The sequence below is a fragment of the Macaca nemestrina genome, chromosome 11, assembly GCF_043159975.1.
Source record: "Macaca nemestrina isolate mMacNem1 chromosome 11, mMacNem.hap1, whole genome shotgun sequence".
NCBI classification, from domain to species: domain Eukaryota; kingdom Metazoa; phylum Chordata; class Mammalia; order Primates; family Cercopithecidae; genus Macaca; species Macaca nemestrina.
Window position 1 is genome coordinate 42742500 of NC_092135.1, and position 21107 is coordinate 42763606.

A 21107-nucleotide genomic window follows, 5' to 3' on the forward strand; every position below is an offset into this window, starting at 1 on the left:
TTTGCCCATGGCCTTGGCTCCAACTCTTGGCTTAGATCTTGGGCCTTGGCTTGGTTAACTCTGTGACTTCTGGTTCTGAACACTGGCTGTGACCCCAGAATAAATACTTGCAGCAACCTCATTAGAACTTCTGGTCTGCGGTTCGATCCTGGTTTCCTGGCCCTAGGCTGGTTCTCTAAAGCCAGCTCACAGACTGAAGACTTTGTCCAGAGCTGTATGAGAAAGAGTTTTAAGTGAACTGTGATGAGCTATGTAAATGCAAAAGAGTAGTAATATTATTTTAATATTACATTAATAATAATATTCGACCTTCTGGCAAAGGCAGTAATAAGGAATGCTAGTATACAGTGATAAGGGGAAAAGACATGCAAAATCTGATGATACATATCAAAGACTGAACTAGAGACTCTACTCCTGGGTTCATATTTGAAAGAATTAGCTTCATATGTGTATAATGTATTCATTCCATTGAGGAAAATATTATCTCTGAAATTAATCTACTGTAATTGCTTCTCTCTTGTGTTTCAGACCCATATAGCCAACTTCCCTCTGGGTCCCTCCCTGTGGATGCCCACCAGGCAACACAGGTAAAGTAAGGGTAGAGCGGAGCTCATCCTATTCTTTCTCCAGCTCTGGTTCCTCAGCCTGCTCCTCCTTCTGTGCTTCCCAGCTCAAGGAATGGTAACAACATGTCCAAGGTGGATACCTTGGCAGCAGCCTCAGTTCTCCTGGCCTCATTCCTAACTAACAATAATTCTGTTCATCTCTTTCAATTTCTTCTGTTTCTCCTCTACTGTGGCCAACATCACCTCTTGAAGGTATAACTGCCATTGTCTTGTGGTTGATCTCCTTGCTTCTAATCCTTCCCTCATTGAAGCACTTTATGAAAAAGAGTGATATTTTGAAAACACACATCTGATTATGTTGCTTTTCAGATGCTATTTCTACCACTTTGAATAATCATTCTTCCATAGCCAGTAAGTTGATAGCTCCTCGTTCTTCACATTCAAGTCTAGACATCAAAACCTCCAGGAGTTTTTCCTCAAGAACCAACTCTTTTAGGACGAACTTACATGTCTCTTCTCTTTATTCTCACATAACTCTTCTGTGATCAAAGCATTTATCACACTCTATTATCATTGGCAGTTTACCTGTCTATCTTCTCCTGGTACCTAACATGATCCAGGAATGCAGTAAGTATCCAATATTTATATTTTAAGTAATTAATTGAATGAATGCATGAATATTTAACATGAAATGTAAAATAATTCAATTACTAAAGCCAGAAAAATACCTGTTTAGTTATTGAGAATGGCCAGTTGAGTGAAAGAGACAGCTAAAGAACAACAAGAAAATACTCAGAGTAAAACCCAAAGAGATTAACAAACATAAAGACAAAGATGAGAACTTTGCTAATTCTACTCAGTAAGGCAGAAAATGAGATACAGAGAGAAGGATGTGACCTCCACCTATATTCTTCAAGACACAAGGGAGGGAGGGAGGGAGGTGGAGGGGGGGAGAGAGAGAGAGAGAGAGAGAGACCAATACACAAAGATAAATAGATTTTTTAGACTTATCAACTCCCACATGGCAAAGAGGATGCAATAGATATCCTTGAAACTTATTACTATTCTTTGAATCTCTGATGGGCATAAAGAATTAATGTTTTACTAAAGTTTTGCAGTACTTTTCGTAAGAGGAGTGTTGACTTTTAACACTTTCTCCATGGGTTACCCACAATTAGGTTGTTCTTGGGAAGTTTCCCAAACACTAGCTGTCTAATAAAGGAGATTTTACCATCAAACAAATGCTAGCTTGTATTAAACTACTGAGCACAGCATTTTCAAACTAGACCTTGGAATACTGGCAAGAAGGCTAGGATGTAAACTTTCAATAATTCTGCTTTATTATGATTCATCTTTATCTGGTTAAAAATTCTTATACATGAACTGGATATTTTTTATTTATTTGAAGTATATTATAAATTTATTATGTACAAAGTTATTGGATATTATTTTTCTTCTCAAGACCCTTGAGCAAAGAGAATTTTGGTCTAGCCAGTCTTAACTGATCTCAAGCTGTGAAGTAGCCATGGTAGTTATTGGGGTTTCAGAAATACCATGGTGGTATAAATATAGCTTTTCTAAACTTAACCTCACCTACTATTGTATTCTTTATTTTTTTAATGAGGAAGTTGTTAATTCTACTCTAAGAAAATAATGGAAACAACTGTTTATACCTTCATCCACAAAAGTATGCTCAACAACAAGTCTTTCAACAACTCCCTTATGTAGTTTTTGTCATATGTGTCATATGTCTATGTCTAAAGTCATGTTGCTTAGTTAGATACAAATAATGAAACTGTTGCCTTTCAAAACAGTCCGAAAGAAAAAACCACTATTAAGAAATTTGTATTAAAATTACTCTTCACTCTCTGACTCACCCACTACTGTGTAGGGCAGGGTCTCTCAATCCAGGCATGAGCGATGTTTGAGACGGGATAACTCTTGTGGTGGAGGCTGTCCTGTGTGTTTTAAGATGTTTAGCATCATTCTTTGCCTCTACCCAGTAGATACCAGCAGCACCTCACCCCCTCGCCCCCACCAGCTATGACAAACAAAACTGCATTTAGTCTTTGCTGAATGTCCCCTGGAAGGTGAAATTGACCCTCATTGAGGACCACTGCTCTAGATTTTGTAGTTTGCTTTTGTTTTTTACATACAGTCCAGGCTATATAGTGGCTATTCAAAACTGTCATTTTAAATGAATGAATAAAAGGCCTCTATCCTCCTTTTGTTCTAAATATGTGTCAACCACAAAAACAAAAGTTTCAGGAGACTTACTGTATGCTCACCATTGTATTAGGTATTATGGTTGACTCAAAAGAAGTATATGGCTTGGCTTTGCACCAAAGAAGTTTTTAGTCAAGTTGGAGAGAGATCACTACTGAAAGAACATGAGAGATTAATGGAAGACAAAATATATTGGCAGTAGACTAAAAGACAGAATGGTCACACTTCAAAATGTTTGGTACAAGCTATGGTGATGTTGTTGATCTTCTGATTTGATGTTCCTGTGGAGGTTCTATGACCTATTTTGATATGTAGACAGTGGTAAAATGCTCATAGTTCTTTGCTACAATATGTAATAACAAAGGGAACAGTAAGAAAATATTCTGTTTAAATAAGCCAGATCACTTTTACATGTGATGGCCAAGCCATGCAAGAGAGGAGGTGCTGAGCCTGATTCTGTTAGTAACTGAGTGGTAACTGAAGAAGACAAAAATCTAACCAGGCATGGCAAGTCTGTGGATGCCATGTGAGCCTATGCATTTAGAACTAGGGCACACTAATAGAGATCAAACCAAGTTTTTCCACTAACATCAGACCTTTGCAATTTAATGATTATAAAACTTTCCTAACATTTGCAAGTTTCTAAACATTTATTTTCTTTTATTCTGCACAATTCCTATTACCATTGAAATGATTTAGGTCGCATATTTTTGTGTTATCTAAATAACACTCAAAAACAAAACCAAAAAATTCTTGTTCTACTTTTAACTATCCTGGTTGGATAGTTTATATCAAGTTCTAATCTCCTAAAATTTTTAATGTGTTTAATAATGAATCTTTGAAGAATAAGATATGATACACTTCTATAATAGCTTTTTCATATAATAAAATTTTCCAAAGTAAATAACTTGACAAATTAAAAAGAACTCATACATTAAATGCAAAGTACAATTTTGTTATAATCATAGAATTTAATAAGTTATAAGGATTTTAGAGACCATTAAGTTGATGGAAGTTACTGTAACTTGTGGGGAAAAGAAAGAGAGATCAGACTGTTATGTGTCTATATAGAAAGAAGTAGACATAAGAGACTCCATTTTGTTCTGTATTTGAGATGCTGTTAATCTGTGACCCTACCCCCAACCTTGTCCTTGCAAGAGACGTGCTGTGGTGACTCAAGGTTTAACGGATTTTGGATTGTGCAGGGTGTGCTTTGTTAAACAAGTGCCTGAAGGCAGTATGCTTATGAAAAGTCATCACCATTCTCTTAATCTCAAGTCCCCAGGGACACGTACACTGCCAAAGGTCGCAGGGACCTCTGCCTAGGAAAGCTAGGTATTGTCCACGGTTTCTCCCCATGTGATAGTCTGAAATATGGCCTCGTGGGAAGGGAAAGACCTAATCGTCCCCCAGCCTGACACCCGTGAAGGGTCTGTGCTGAGGAGGACTTGTATAAGAGGAAAGAAGGGTTCTTGGCAGTTGAGATAGAGAAAAGCATCTGTCTCCTGCCTGTCCCTGGGCAATGGAACATCTCAGTGTAAAACCCATTGTATGTTCTGTTTACTGAGAAAGGAGAAAACCGCCTTAGGGCTAAAGGTGGGACGTGCTAGGAAGGTGGGACGTGCTAGGGGCAGTGCTGCTCTTTATGCACTAAAAAGGTTTGTGGAGATGTTTGCATATGCATATCAAGGCACAGCACTTTTCCTTAAACTTATTCATGTCACAGAGATCTTTATTCATATGTCTTACTGCTGACCTCCCTACGAGGATCCTATTATCCTGCCACTTCCCTTTTTCTAAGATGGTAAAGATAATGATCAATAAATACTGAGGGAACTCAGAGACCTGTGGTGTCGGTATGGGTCCTCTGTATGCTGAGCGCTGGTCCCCTGGGCCCACTTTTTCTTTCTCTATACTTTGTCTCTGTGTCTCATTTCTTTTCTCAAGTCTCTTGTTCCATCTAACGAGAAACGCTCACAGGTGTGGAGGGGCAGGCCACCCCTTCAGTAACTCACAAATATTTTGGTATTCCCACCTTCTGGGCTCATGACAGAATTGCACTTCTCTGCTGACTTGAAGCCAGGTGTGGACATATGACATGCTTTAGCCAATTAAACATGAGCATGTGTATTACTGGGCAAAAGTTTTAAGAAACAGTGGGTGGTTTTCCTGTGTCGTTGTGACCAGTGATAGTCCAGGCAGTGGTAGCTCTGTTACCTTGAATCTTGGAGTGAGGATGATGACAAAGCAGTTACATGATCCCAGCTGACCTGCATAGAACATCTAGAGGGAAGGAGAAATAAAATTTTTGGTTTAAACAACTACAAATACAGTCAGCAAACACAAATACAGCCAGTGAGATTTGGTGATTGTTTGTAACCACAGCCTAACCCAGATCACTCTGTTTGATATAAAATCCACATTCCCCATTGTCAAAGAGTTATTTAAGGCACAGAGAAATTGTAGCACTTGACTGTGGTTGCAAATGAGGTTGACAAAATCTTTTCCAGAATCAATATCTGCTGCCTAGAGTAGTATATTTTCCCTCTATACCAATGTTCTCCCAAATTTGTAATGTGTACCAACATTAAATATGAGGTGATTTTGTGATATAAATATTACTTTAAATGATAATGGATCACATAGACAGAAAGTTAATGTCTTTTCAGTTGTCTTTCACTCTTTCCGATTAATGAAGGGAAGAATTCTTTATTTGGTGCTAGCATGTCTATAACTGTGGATCTTTAGCTGCCTTCTAACCATTCCTTTTTTAAAAAAAAAAAAAGGAATGAGAGAACAGGACTCAGGCTCTGAGTCTTCCTTAGGCACCAGACAGGATTCAATAAGTGTTTGATTTTCACTGAGATAAATTTTACAGTTACTTTTTGTTGTTGTTGTTGTCGTTGTTGTTGTTGAGACAGAATCGCTCTGTGTCGCCCAGGCTGGAGTGCAGTGACATGATCTCAGCTCACTGACACCTTCACCTCCCAGGATCAAGTGATTCTCCTGCCTCAGCCTCCTGAGTAGCTCAGACTACAGGCACATGGCCACCACACCCAGCTAATTTTTGTATTTTTAGTAAAGATGGGTTTTCTCCGTGCTGGCCCGACTGGTCACCCGACCTCAGGTGATCTGCCCACCTTGGCCTCCCAAAGTTCTGGGATTACAGGCATGAGCCACTGCTCCTGGCCACAGTCACTTCTTCTTCTTTTTTTTTTTTTTTTTTTGAGATGGAGTCTCGCTTTTTTGCCCAGGCTGGAGTGCAGTGGGGCTCTCTTGGCTCACTGCAAGCTCCACCTCCTGGGTTCACGCCATTCTTATGCCTCAGCCTCCTGAGTAGCTGGGACTACAGGTGCCCACCACTGCACCTGGGTAATTTTTTGTATTTTTAGTAGAGATGGGGTTTCACCATGTTAGCCAGGATGGTTTTGATCTCCTGACCTCGTGATCCACCCGCCTTGGCCTCCCAAAGTGCTGGGATTACAGGCATGAGCCACCGCACCTGGCCTACAGTCACTTCTTTTATAAGGTTTTCCATTTTCATAGTGACATAACATTTACTTAAAAAATATATTTGTTCAAGAACCAAAAGTTAAAGAAAAATATTAGCTAAATTACAAGACAGGTGCTGTGCAGATATGGCAGAAATTGCAAGAGTAATTAATACACAGTGGTGAGTGGTGAGTGGTGAGGTGAAAATAACTGATGCTGGGGAAAGAAATTCTACCATGTGGAAGTACTGACATCAGATCCTTTCTTTCTATAAAAAAAGAAAAATAGGGAAATACATATTCATTTATTCTATGAGTTTCTATTCAATTCTGTTAGCAAAACCCATTCCTTTGACATCTACCAAAGAGAATTTGCTAAGTCCTTGGTAGCACAAAAATGTGTACAGTCTTGTCACTAATCCTCAAAGACTGAATGTCACATATAACTGGAAAAAAAACTCTTTTAATGTAAGAAAACAAGAAAACATCAGCAATTTTACTGACCTTCTGTGATCTCATTTGAACCTTGTCTACACTTGTAGGCTTAATAATCTATTTAAATAATGCTTGTATAAATTGATTTCAAAAGTATTTTCTATTGTTACTGTTGTTTCTTTAATTTCAGATCTCTAAATAGTGTCCCTAACTGACATTTCTTTTCTATGTGGGTAGGTAAGATTGATTTTGTTTCAATTAGATAGCACCTATCTCTTTGTTGGCCTGGTCAGGGTGAGGAGCAAGTGAATGCTTTCTATATTTTGAATAATAGTGGAGAATGACATAATTAACTAAAAGTAAGCAACATAGAAGGAGGAGCAGGTTTGAAACAGTATGCTAGGTACAGTTTTGAACAGTGATTCCATTAAACTTATAGCAAACAGAGAAGCCACAATATTGAGCTACATTAATCAATTTTCAACAGAATCTCAAAATTAAGATTTAGCAAATTTCAATATCATGTAGGACCATGGGAATCACCTATTTTTTATTAGATGCATGGCTGTGGTATAATTTATTAGATGCATATGTGTGCGTATCAGTTTTAAGTCTCCAGGGTCAAACTCCATTTAAAGCCACAATGGCCTAATAATGTTTTTGTTTTATACTGTTCTACACTTTACTCTCTGCTACCTTAGCAGCCAAAGACTATATTATCGGAGTGGTATATTGCAATGGTTTTTCTGGCATTTTCACCAAGCAACATGTATTGAATGCTATTATATTAAATGTAGTTGGAGAAAGGGCTTTCAGATATGCTACTAAATAGTTGTTGCTCTTAAGAAATTTAAATTTAGATAAAACAGATTTTTTTAAGGGTATAAGAATAATGCAGACTGTAGCAGGATGATTCTGTATTGATCAGGCTGAGATTTATATTATATGTATTTCTATTTCATTCTGTTGGAAGGTGATAGAGGCAGTCTTGCTGTAATGCTCACATTGAAAATATGAATTTGTTCCAATGTGAATATCAGGGAACAATTTGCATAACATAAATTTTGCACTTGTTTATGTACAAAATTGTGTCTGTGAGAAATGCAAGGTGAGCATACAAAACTGCACTCAGTAGAACTGCACTGCTTAGGAACACACAAAATGCACACGTGCACATACTTCAAACATCTACCAGCTACCCTGTTCACGGTATGTGTTATGAGCCACACCTGTCCACATCTGGTATTACAGCTTGCTGTATAATTTCAAGTAGCCCTCCATCCACCCCTGCACATTAACTTAAGAGCTTTTGTCTTTCTGAGGCTCACTTCCACAAGCACACTTCAGGTCTTTTTCAAGGTAAGGTGACACGTTCTGTAGCATTTATGCAATTCTTAACTATTTATCGTTATGTAAAACTATGCTATCATTTTTATTAGGTGTCTATCTTTTTTTAATGAGTCACTGATAAAGTTTTTGAGTGTTGCATCCCAACACCATTTTTCCCCACAAGCCCTGTTGTTTTATTGCATGATTTTGCATATATATATCTCATTATCGCAGAACTGACTGTACATGTGTCTGCTTATTTTGGTCCAATATTAATAGAGCTAATACTGGCAGTGTTAAATCTATGACACTGTAGGAGTTGTATAGAAACTTAAAGCTATAGCAGTATCCTGTATTTCAATCTGGTACAGAAATCTCTAGAAGTTTTGAAACATTGCACTTGCCTCATATAAAAAAAAATTAGACACATCTTTAACTATGATAGTATCTGTTGTAAGAAGCAATTGTTTCCCAAATATATTGCAACTGTCTCATTTGGGAAAGATAGATTTTATTGTATAATCAGTAAGTTATCAGTTTAACGGGGCCAATTATTTCCCTTTCAGCAAATAGGGGAATAGGGAATGAGGTCCAGTTTCCCAATCTATTCCTTTATCCATATTTTTGGCAAAATTTTATTGAGCAACTACTGTGTATTAGACATAGTGGATATTATGGTAAGAAAAACCAAATCCTTGCCCTTAACTTACATTTGCTATCAAATTTATAGATATGCAATCACATGAGTAATCAAAGAGAATTAATAGTAGCTTTCTTCTATGTTTTTAGTTTTAAAATGAGTTTTTGAGTAGCAGTCCTTCAGGATTAATTTTTAGTTTCAACTGGTCCCTGGCAAATTCGATTTAGGTAGTCATTCTCTCAGAAGGGAAGGCCAGAGACAAATATTCTAGAAAACATGCTCTCCAAAAAAAATCGCTTGCTATTAGAATGATCAACAACCTTGAGCAGGCCGGGTTGTGAATGTGTGGCCTGGTGCTATGTCCCAGGGGTTGGGTATGTGGTAGAAAGATGCAAGAAAGACTGGTTTGGCTTCCAGTGGTTTCTAAATTGAATTAGCCAAGCAAACATTTCAACTATTCACTACCAGTTGGAAACATTAACTGTTCACATTAGACGATTACAATTTTTGACCATGTTTTAGTTCTGAATATAAAATTTAGTAGAACTCATTTAGTCTCATTGGAAGAGGGTTAACTTCTCTGGTTTCTTCTAAATATAAACTTGCTTCCTTAGTCCAGGACCCTCCCCAGTTCTCCTGGCTCGCCCTCTCTCTTCCTGATCGCCTTTTGTTTTGCAGAGGACTCCCTGCCTTGGGTGAGGCTCTGAACTACAATGCTGGAGAAGGGGCTTTTGTGGTCTGTTTTGAGCCCTGCGAAAATGCATTGGACAAGTTTTACTTTCTTAGAGTGCTATACAATGATTTTTTTAAAAATGTGTCTAAGAAATGGAAACATTTTGTCTCATATAAAAAAGAAATATTTTTATACTGTGCTCCACTCACAGACCACATCAGAGGTATTCTAAGAATAGAATAGATCAAATATATTTTATGGAAATATAATGAGAAAAGGATGTGTTCCCAAAACTCACTCTGAACAAAGGAATGCAGCATAGTCAGGAATACTTTAATGCTCCTAACAATTTTCTCATGTGAAAGGCTGAGGAACGGCCCTGGTTTGAAGAATTCTCCCACTTCTCCCCAGGCTCCCTGAACTTGAAATCAGAACTAGGAAATCTATACATTGCAAAAGAGAAAATGTGTGGAAAAAGTGACTTAGGGCATTAACCAAAAAGGCATTTTTGAAAGAAGGAAACATCAATATGAAACATTTTGTCATATTTCATTTCATTGATCATATATTTATTTTATGTATTCCAGAGTACTGAAGCTTAGAAGTAACTGAATTTCTGGGGATTCATATTAGATTTGTCAGTCTGTGTTTGAAGAAACTTACTGAGAAACAAAATATATTGCAATCATTTGCTTTTATCATGCTATTCTGTCATGTATACAAAGAACAGTAAGACTAAATACACAGAACGTATATCTTTCCTGAAAAACAAAGTACATCAGGAACTGAATATATCATCAAATAATATTCTTTTCACAATTATAACCTTCAGGTATTCAAAACACTGAACGTACTGGTTTATTGAAATCACCTGACTAGAGGTAGATTTTCTTCTAATCGTATTACATAATGCATCTTAGCAATATGTTAGTTTGCTTTTTTAACTTTTAAATTGTAGCTGTTACACGAATGCCTAAGTGTGATTTTCTTGCCTTTTCAAGACTCCGTGTTCCAGTTTATATACTCATGTTGATTCTTCTGCTGGATTCAGTGTTGCCACCAAATGTCTGATTGTTTTCCTGAGTTTATTTGGCTTAATAATTTTACATTTGGAAATATTCTACATTAGGCAATAACATTCAGCCCCCTTCAATTCAATTTGGGGTTTTCTCAAAAAATATATGCATTCTCAATAGATTACTGTTTATTTACTGTATATGCTGTAATAAAGTCTGAAGGGACTACAGAGTCCCATGAAAGGAAAATCATCATAATATTTATGCATTAAACACACATATTCATGTACATATATCTATTTTTTGAAAAACCCAAAATGCATATGCTATCATGGCCCCCAAGGTAGCAATAACATATGCAGAGAAAATTTATGCAGTTCCAGGCTGTGAACAGGATTTCTAAGAGCTACTTCCAGAAAACATTACCCCCCTCCTCGTTCTTCAATCTGTCCACTTACTTCACTCTGAAGACCTCCTTCTTTTTCTAAATTGACTAGTGAGCTGGGTGAGTTAGTCTAATCATTTAGGTTTGCTGTTTTGTGACTTTTGCAGGGTAACAAGAACATTTTTAGGAAGATGTGTGTGTTTGTGTGTATGTTGGCATGTTTTTTCCCCCTTATAAAGAATTTGCGGGATGGGTAGACTCCTTAATAGGGAATGGCTTTATTTTAAAAAGTCAAAATAGTATTGAGGTTGCATTTTTGTCAACTCGAATTCTCCTAGTTATTTTCAACTAGAAAAACAGATAGTAATTGTGTGATTCTTAAAAATAATTTTTAAACTTTTCAGTAGATAAATCTAAAGATGTTTACATTAAAAAAATTCCCTCAATGAGGAATGAATATATGCCCTGGAAATCTTACTGCTTTCACTATTTAACAGGAAATGTTGATGGAGGGTTAAAAACTGTCAAAAGCAAAATCGTGCTTAGTTTTGAATGACATACATTCACAATATCTGTGATATAAAGTTTGAAATACTATGTTTTATATTCATTTACTTTATAGTTTTGAATATGTAGTCTATAGTTTATATGTTATACTTGCTATAATAGTCCGTATTTTTAATAAATTAAAAGATATGTATCATTTATAATATGTGAACTACAACTACGATTTTGTTATTTGGAAACTGTTTCTCTAGGTTTTGACAGGCCATGAGGCTCATCATTAGAATTCTGTATTAGAATAAGAAGGACTTATGAAGTTTTGAAATCTCGTTTCATTTGCATTTTTTACTTTCTGCCTCTCTTTTTCTATAAGGAAATTGGACATAACTTATGGATGTACATTCAAGGTGCCTATCATAAAGTTACAAATTAGGATGAGGTGGCCCATTATATATTTCAGTTGATGTTAATCCCTGGTAATATTATTAATATAGCGTCAAATTTTGCCTCTTAAATTTTTCTACTCTTTGGATCATACAGATTTTAATCCAGCCTCATCTACTTACTCATTTTAGAGAAAACACCAACATTTTTGTAATGGCCTGCAAGGCCTTCCAAGATCTGCCTCCTGCAACTCAACTTCTCTTGTGCTTTCCTTCTGGACTCACTCTGCCTCAGCGACACTGTTCCCTGTTGTCCCACCAATATGCCAGGTAATCTCTATCCTGTGGTAGGGTATTTGCTTGAGTGTTTTCTCTGCCTAGAATATTCTTCTCCTGATATCCAGTTGACTGACTCCCTTACTCCCTTCCATTCTTTGATCCTTTCAATAAGGTCAACCCTCATCACAGTATTAACCCTGCAACTTATCACCTCACACTCTTCCCAGCACCCCAGACCCTCCTTTAATTGTTCAACATGTTTTTCCATAGGGCTTATACTTTCTAATGTTCTACATGATTTACTTATTTATTGTAATATTATCTGTTATTCTTTAAAGAATGTAAGGTACACGAGACAGATACCATTGTCTATTTTATTTGCTGATGTTTCCAAGTGTCCAGGTTTGTGCCAGGTATAATATACTCAGTCATACTCAATAAATGAATTAAATGAGTGAATGAATGAATACAATATAGCTGTTTTCAGTGATTGTAATGGTTTACCATCACCTCATTCTAATATCTGTTCTCTGAGTATTCTCCGATGTATTGGCATTCCTATAAAAGTAGTATCCCACAGTTTTCTTGGTATAGTTAGATCAATTTGAAGTATAAAGGGGAAGGCATTGCAGTGATTTAGGGCACTATACTCTGAGTGTTTCTGTCTTGAGGCAGTCATGCTGTTGACTCACCTGGAAATTGTAATTAACTAAAATTCTGAAGTACACTGTTGTATGAGCTGCCCTTAAGCTTCATGCTCCCCATTCTGCACCCGTGTAGTTGGCTGTATGGATATAAATGTTGGAATTTGCACTTATTCATTTTACATTAGAGTTTGTTATATTTGACATAATTATTACAGGTTATTGAGATCTTCACCCTGTCATTTGTTTAGACGTTAAGTAAGTATTACTTAAATATCTACCATGTACTAGGCATGGATGTGGAATGATGAACAAGAAAACAAGTATGCTGGCAGCTCTTCCGTAACTTACAACCTTGGAGGAGGGGATAGACATTAACATATAATCACAACACACATTAGGAGCTGCCACAGGAAACTCTCCCACCATAAGAACTTGTAACAGGGGACAGGATCTGTCTCTAAGAAATGACATCTGTGTTGAGAGCTGAAAGATGATTTCACTAATAAAAAGGTGAAGGCAGAAGTTTCCCACAGAGATAACAGAGTAGAGAAAGTGCTTGTGCATAAAGCGGCATGATACACATAAGGGTCTGAAAGAACACCAAGGTGTCAAAGTCAAGGATGTGTAGGGAAATGGGGTGAACTGGGAGGCAAGTAAGTAGGGGCCTGATCTTGTAGGGTCAGGAAGCTCGGTTCTCTTATCTGCCTGATATTTAGAGGTTCTCAGATGCAAAAGTTATTTTGTCCACTCTATCAAAGAATTGCACTAATGTGGAGTGGTTGTGTTTTAGCTACCTTGGAGAACTACAATATTCCATATACGATTTATTTCAGTTAAGATGCAATCACAGTCTTCAAGTATATGGAGCCAGGGGAATAAGAATATGGAGGTTGAGGAAAGTTTGGTAATAAACAGTTCTTCTTTATCACCTCTGAGGATAGCACAGTTGGGAGTAGTTTTAAAATACAGCACAAAGTTGTGTAGAGCCTGGAGGCAGCACATGGAATCTTCACTGTCTTGGCTTAGATTTATAGGGTCAGGGAGAAGACTTGTTACAAACCTTCTTCTATTTAGAATTGGTTTATCAGATGTATTGGATAAATCTTTGTAAATTCAGAGTTCTAGCATCTTTTTAAAAAATCTCATCCTGAACATAAAGGGCAAATATAAAAATTGTTAAACAAATGAAAAATACCAACTAGATATTAGTTTAATGCAACCTGAACGTACTTCTTTAATATCTCAGAGTACAAACCTGGTAATAATGTCCTTATTTCAGTGCATCACTCCACCCGCACATATGCTTATTAATAGGAAGTCTACTGCAGGGAGAAGTTTCTTCCTTACCCTAGAATTGTTCTGGAACCCCAGAAGCTTGGCTAATATGAAAGTAGTGTAGGTAGGTGTCCAGAGTTTGTTGTTCAGAGAACTGGAAATTCTAAGGCTTTTCCCTGTCATTTGTTGAGCCCCCTGTTTGTCCAAGCCCTGCACAGCTCACGGAGGGGCTGAATGCTGGGATTCGAGCTATAGCTATCTTACTTCACATGTATGTATACAGTGATTGCTCCCCAAGGCAAAACTCCATATTATGGGAGCTGGAACATGAAGAGCTTTGTTTTCTCTACACATTCTTATCAGAATCAGTTCTTCTCACAATCCTGGAGGTCTTCTCATAGAGATTCAAATCCAGTTGACCCAAACTTCTACCTTGTTCCAGGTAACATCACTCTTGGTTATTGATGTCACTTTCTGTCTGTAAACTTTGCTCCTGGCCACCTTGTTCTCACTGCCAAATTTCTTTAGCCCTAAGCCTTTAGTAACTAGAGTCAGAGTTTTTCATTCAGAAGACCATTGATCTCCTTCTGCCATTCACTCCACTCCTCCAGTAGACAGGAATCTACTGTCTTTAAGTCACTTGAAGAAAGCAAGTGCTTTCTTATATATGTCTCATACATTTCAGAATGAAGAGAAGCCCTTCAAATGACCTTGAAAAGCTTAAAATCCACCTCATGATGACACTGTTCTACTAACTGGAAGCGATAATTCAAGTCTGGCTTGCTTATTTGACCAACGCAGAGGAAACTATTGCCAATCAGAAACTGGGTTGCAGGATGGCAGGATTTGTGTCTGTTCCATATACTGCTATATCTTCAGAACCTAAGCGTGGTATATAGCAGGTGTACATGTAGGTATGGAATTAATAACTGAATGGTTATTTCTGGTACAATTGATTAGTTTATGATAGAATTGTGGGCACAAAGTGCCTCAGCAAGAGCAATGTGGATATGACTATCTGAAAGTTAAAATTTAAATCTATTTCATACATATTTGGAATAGGAAATAAATGGAGATGATATGATGATAAGGCTGGGGTGTGAGACTGAGTAAAATGACTGAACTGTTTTTCAGAAGCATATTGCAATAAAAATTTTACCTTTATAAATTATTTAATTTTGTAATAATGTCATATAAATAAGGAAATAAAGTTTTCATGTTAACATGAAGTAAATAGTTTTTTTCTCAGTTCTTCATACCCATGCAAACCTTCTTATTACACAGACACACACCACCCCATTACATGTCTTTCATATTGAAATATATTTTTAAATTAGATTAAAATTAATAATAATAAGCAAAATTTGATAAAACCACACCCCAAATGTTACTGTTTATCCTTTTATAAAAAATAAAGCAGGAATATTCAGGATAACCACTTATGTACTCCATAGATTTTATATATGTGATTTTATTACACAGAGTGTATGACTTGTTAGGTAATTTGTATCCTAACCTCCAAAGAAGGCATTCTGGTCTATTGGGTACATAAGGGAGGATTAAACAAAAACAAAAACAAAAACAAAAAAACCTTCCTAATCATGTAATTATCTATCAAACCAACATGTTGGGAAATTAATATAAACCACTAAGATTTCTCATTTAAATGATTGCATCCTCTAATGCTACATTCTAGTACCTTTGTGTCCTTCAGTTGAAAGCCATATTTACTTATGGAATAAACGGGAAAGGTACAAACATGTAAATTCACTTATGTCTATCACCTAAACTTAAATTCCATCATGTAATTAACTTAGGAAAAGATTGAATGAGATGACACTGTGTATGTGTGTGTGTTTTTTTAAATTGTTATTTATTTATTTATTTTGAGATGGAGTCTCACTGTGTAGCCCAGACTGGAGTGCAGCGGCACAATCTCAGCTCACTGCAAGCTCCACCTCCCAAGTTCATGCCATTCTCCTGCCTCAGTCTCCTGAGTAGCTGGGACTACAGGTGCCTGCCACCACGCCCAGCTAATTTTTGTATTTTTAGTATAGACAGGGTTTCGCCGTGTTGGCCAGGATTGTCTCCATCTCTTGACCTCGTGATCTGCCCACCTCGGCCTCCCAAAGTGCTGGGATTACAGGCGTGAGCCACCGTGCCTGGCTGAGATGACATTGTTTTAAAATTCAATATACATCTGACATTCCTTTATCTCAGATCGTTCATTCTTTGTTTTCTTCCTGAAGTAATATCTAATGTCTACATTAACTTTGAATTTCTTGTTTTGTAGTCTTATTAAAAAAATCTGCTCTTAAATTAATTTTTATTTACATAACTTAAAGTAACTTTTTTTCAAAGAACAGTTCTTGTTCTAATTTCCAGTTAAAATGTCTGGTTTTCTCTTGTTTGAACAGCAACTTTAACTTCACTTCTGCATAATTTCTAGGAATTTCTTCTCATCTAAGTGATTCCCAAGGATAAACTGTGATGTTTCTTTTTTTTTTTTTTTTTTTTTTTTTTTTGAGACGGAGTCTCACGCTGTTGCCCAGGCTGGAGTGCAGTGGCGCGATCTCGGCTCACTGCAAGCTCCGCCTCCCGGGTTCCCGCCATTCTCCTGCCTCAGCCTCCTGAGTAGCTGGGACTACAGGCGCCCGCCACCGCGCCCGGCTAATTTTTTGTATTTTTAGTAGAGACGGGGTTTCACTGTGGTCTCGATCTCCTGACCTTGTGATCCGCCCGCCTCGGCCTCCCAAAGTGCTGGGATTACAGGCTTGAGCCACCGCGCCCGGCCAAACTGTGATGTTTCTTAGGAAAAAAAAAAATACAATTATGATGTTTTTCTTAGGAAATTTATAATGTAGAAACACCATAATCTACTGGATTACAAGTTAGGATTATCTTGAAATGAAATTCTGAAAATATAATACTATTTAATCCAGAACAGTAGATAAAATTAAAAATTATGTTAGCCCATATGCAGTTTTTACTTGCAGGCATTTGGGAAAGAAGTGTTCTAGATCAAGTAAGATACTTGTTAAAAAGCTACCTGAAAGCCAAGAAAATAAGGTAGCATTGGCCTGGTGTGGTGGCTCATGCCTGTAATTCCAGCACTTTTGGGAGGCCGAGGTGGGCGGATCACCTGAGGTCGGGAGATCAGCCTGGCCAACATGACGAAACATTGTCTCTACTAAAAATACAAAAATTAGCTGGGCATGGTGGTGGGCGCCTGTAATCCCAGCTACTCTGGAGGCTGAGTCAGAATAATCACTTGAATCTGGAAGGCGGAGGTTACAGTGAGCCGAGATCGTGCCATTGCACTCCAGCCTGGGTGACAGAACGACTCCGTCTCAAAAAAAAAAAAAAAAAAAAAAAAAAAAAAGATAAGGAAGGTAGCATTTTTTTTTAAATACCCAAAAGTTTTTTTTGTTGTTCTTGTTATAAATTGACAAGTTATACTTGTATAAAGTTATGGGGTAAAAAGTGATGTTATAATTTGTGTACATAGTATGAAATAATTACATAAACCTCATTAATGTATCTCTCACTTCAAATACTTTTTTTGGGGGGGAAACATTTGAAATTTGCTCTCTTTCCGATTTTTAAATGTATAATCCTCTACTATTAACTATATTCACCATACTGTGTAATAGAACTAAAAATAAACACATATTACTCCTAAGATTTTGTAACTTTGGACCATTATCTCTTCATTCCCCCACTTTCCAGTCTTTGTAACCCTCATTCTACTCTCTGCTCCTGTGAGTTTGATTGTTCTCATTTCTACAGATAAGAGAATATGCAGTATTTGTCTTTCTGTGCCTGACTTATTTTACTTAGCATAATGCTCTCCAGTTCCATCCATGTTGTCGCAAATGACAGAATTTCTTCCTTTTTAAAGGCTGAATAGTATTCCATTGTGTACATAGACTGTATCTGTCAAAATGGCTTTTATCAAAAAGATAAAAGATGACAAGTGTTGGCAAGGATGTGGAGAAAAGGGAGCCGTTGTTCACTATTGGTAGGAATGTAAATTAGTGCAGCCATATGCAGAACACTATGAAGGCTTCTCAAAAAACTAAAAATAGAACTACCATATGATCCAGAAATCTCACTTGTGGGGATGTACCCAAAAAGCTCGAAATTTGTTTGTCAAAGAGCTATCTGCACCCCCATATTTATTGCAGCAGTTTTCACAATAGCCACGTTATAAAATCAACCTGTGTTCATCAACAGATAAATGGATAAAGAATGTTCTTTAGAAATATTTATGGACAACTTTCTTGATTGCATATACATGGTTCACCAAAGTAACCAATCTATTTGGCTTAGTAAGTGCCATTTAGCACAGTAGCTAGTATGGCATTTATCTTATCTAAAGATGATCAGAACCATCATGACCGGTTGAAAATATTGGCTAAATTTTGACTCAGAGGAAATCAGAATATTTAAATCTCAAGCGACTTTCTCATTTTTACTTTGGAAACTGTAATTAGACACTCAAATTCCAGCCATTGCCTGAGTTATCTTTTAAGGATAATTTGCTTAATCTGCTCAAATAAATTGTGAGCATTTTGGTAGCAGGTTTTGCATATTGTATATCTTTGGATCCCTTAATAGCAGTAAATACTGTGGTTAAGAACATCTGTATTAAAGTAGATGAAAATAGACTTAACTCCTGGCCTTGTCTCTTACTAGCTTCAGGACTGTGGGCAAGTTCTTCAACCTCTCTAAGCCTCTAAAATGGAAATGCTAGCAGTGTGCGGTTGTAGGTAGGATTAAATGAGATAATAAACTTATGAAAGTGCCTGGCATATTGTAAGTAGCAGATGTTATTAGTAAAAAATATTAGGTATTCATATCATAATTATTGTTTTCTACTTAATCTAATACCACATTTTGATGGCACTCTATAAACGTTCAAGTGGTTGGTTATGATACTTAGGCAAATACAAGATTTGGAATGTAAAGTGAGAAAGGAACCATAGTCATCATTACACTAAATTATTTTATTCCTATATCCTGGAAACAAGAGATACTCGCAGGATATTATATAAATAGTATATAGATATGGCTGAACCATTCAGTTCTTGTCCTATTCCCATTTTGAAGGAGGCTTCAGCCCATCACTGCATCCGTCCCAAACTAAGTTACATTCTACATTACTTTGGGATGAAATATGGAATTTTACTGATGATTTCATGGTGGGTTGGGGGTTGGAAAGATGATTTTTATCTGACAGCATCAGGCAACATGTGAAAAAAAAAAATACACAGTAGACATGTCTGTTCTTCCCAGAAAGATAGCTTCACTGTTTCCTTTCAGCATTGAGCCTCCATGTCTCTCAAACCTCCTCTCTCGTGAGAAGTTCAGCTCTTTCTTCAAGTTTGCTTGCCTGTCACCCACAAAGCCTGCAATGAAAAGAACCTACCAGCCTTAGAAAGCAGTTTATAGATTATCTGTTGCTTTTCCAAATATGCCCCCTTATGGGTCTCACAATTCTCTTATGGACGCCTCATCCCAATTGGCTTAGCGAAGTATTCCCTCCACAAAGATTGGGCTCTTCTAAGGAGATTCTGATATTAAGGAAATCAAAATTTCCTCCACATTATTACTTATTCAGGATACTAAGTCTGAAAACATTTAATTCATTTCAATTTATCTAATATTTATTGAGCACTTACTCTGTAACAAGCACTGGGTAGGTGAAATGGGAGGACAGGAAGAAGACCAATGTCTGTGTCCTTCTGTCTGAAGAGAGACAGACACATGACTAATAGTAACACTGACAAAGGGTAGATTTCACTAACTGCATTAACAGAGCTTTGGGTTGATATGCGGATGCAGAAGAGAGAGAAATTAATTAGGAAACAGTAATTCTGATGGAAATTTTATCTCTGTCTTTACAGGATGGATCAAATTTTGATTTGTGAATATTAGAATACACATTTATGAAAATAACTAATAATGAGAGAGTGCTGTTTAAGAAAAGGCAAGGTGTGGATAAGGGAGTTATGTCAGAGGAACTGCAGGGGTATTGGCCTGTGATTGGTAGACTGGAGAAATTAGAGAAGGTAAAATGGGAAAGTAGATCTGGAAAAGGCTTAGGATGAACTAATGGAAGCTTGAGGGAACTAAGTCCTGAAGAGAAGTCATGAAAAGTTTTTGAACAGGGATTGCTTTATAGCAAATGGTTGGGGAAGAATCTGGGGTCAAAAATTCAGCTTAATAATATAATAATCACATTTTTGCTGAATAATTATTGTGTTATTTAATTTTTTTTTTTTTTTTTTTTTTTTTTTTTTTTTTGTAGATTTTGGGAGTACAAGTACCATTTTATTACATGGATATATCACGTAATGGTGAAGTCTGGACTTTTCATGTACCCATTGCCCAAACAGTAAATGTCTTACCTGATAGATTTTCAACCCTCACTCCCCTTCTACCCTCCCACCTTTTGGAGTCTCCAGTGTCTATTCATCCTCTCTGCCTGCCCACGTGTTCCCATTGTTTATAAGTGAGAACATGTGGTACTTGACTTTCTGTTTTTGAGTTATTTCAGTTAGGATAATGGCCTTTAGTTCTATCTACTGCTGCAAAACACATGATTTCATTTTTTTAAATGAGTAGTATTCATGTGTGTGTATTATATATGCATGTGATATATATGTATATTTAACACATTTTTAATATAATCATCTGTTTATGGACACTTAGGTTGATTCCATGACTTTGCTACTGTGAATAGTGCTGCAATAATCATACAGGTACAGATGTCTTTTTCATATAGTTATTTCTTTTCCTTTGGGTACATACCCAGTAGTGGGATTGCTGGGTCACATGGTAGTTCTACTTTTAGTTCTTTGAGAAACCTCCATACTGTTTTCCATAGAGGTTGTACAAATTACATTTCCATCAATGGTGTATATGTGTTTCCTTTTCTCTACATCCTCTCCAACATCTGTTGGTTTTGGACTTTTTCAGTAGTAGCCAATGAGATAGTATCTCAGTGTGGTTTTAATTTGCATTTCTCTGATGCTTAGTGGTGTTAAGCATATTTTCATGTTTCTTGACCACTTGTGTGTGTTCTTTTGAAAAATGCCTGTTCATGTCCTTTGTCCACTTTTTAATAAGGTTATTTGTCTTTTTTTTCTTGTTGAGTTTCTTGTAGATTCCAGATATTAGCCCCTTGTTGGATGCATAGTTTGCAAATATTTTCTCCCATTCTGTGGGTTGTCTGTTTACCCTGTTATTTCTT

The 21107-nt window shown here is 36.8% G+C and overlaps 1 long non-coding RNA gene across 1 annotated transcript; it reads left to right on the forward strand.

The window, feature by feature from the left end:
• The first annotated feature begins 562 nt into the window (after positions 1 to 562).
• LOC139357103 (uncharacterized) lies at positions 563 to 15053 on the forward strand. Its single transcript, XR_011609744.1, has 3 exons — positions 563 to 587; positions 11841 to 11978; positions 14535 to 15053. It is a non-coding gene; the product is annotated as an uncharacterized lncRNA (long non-coding RNA).
• Positions 15054 to 21107: the final 6054 nt, after the last annotated feature.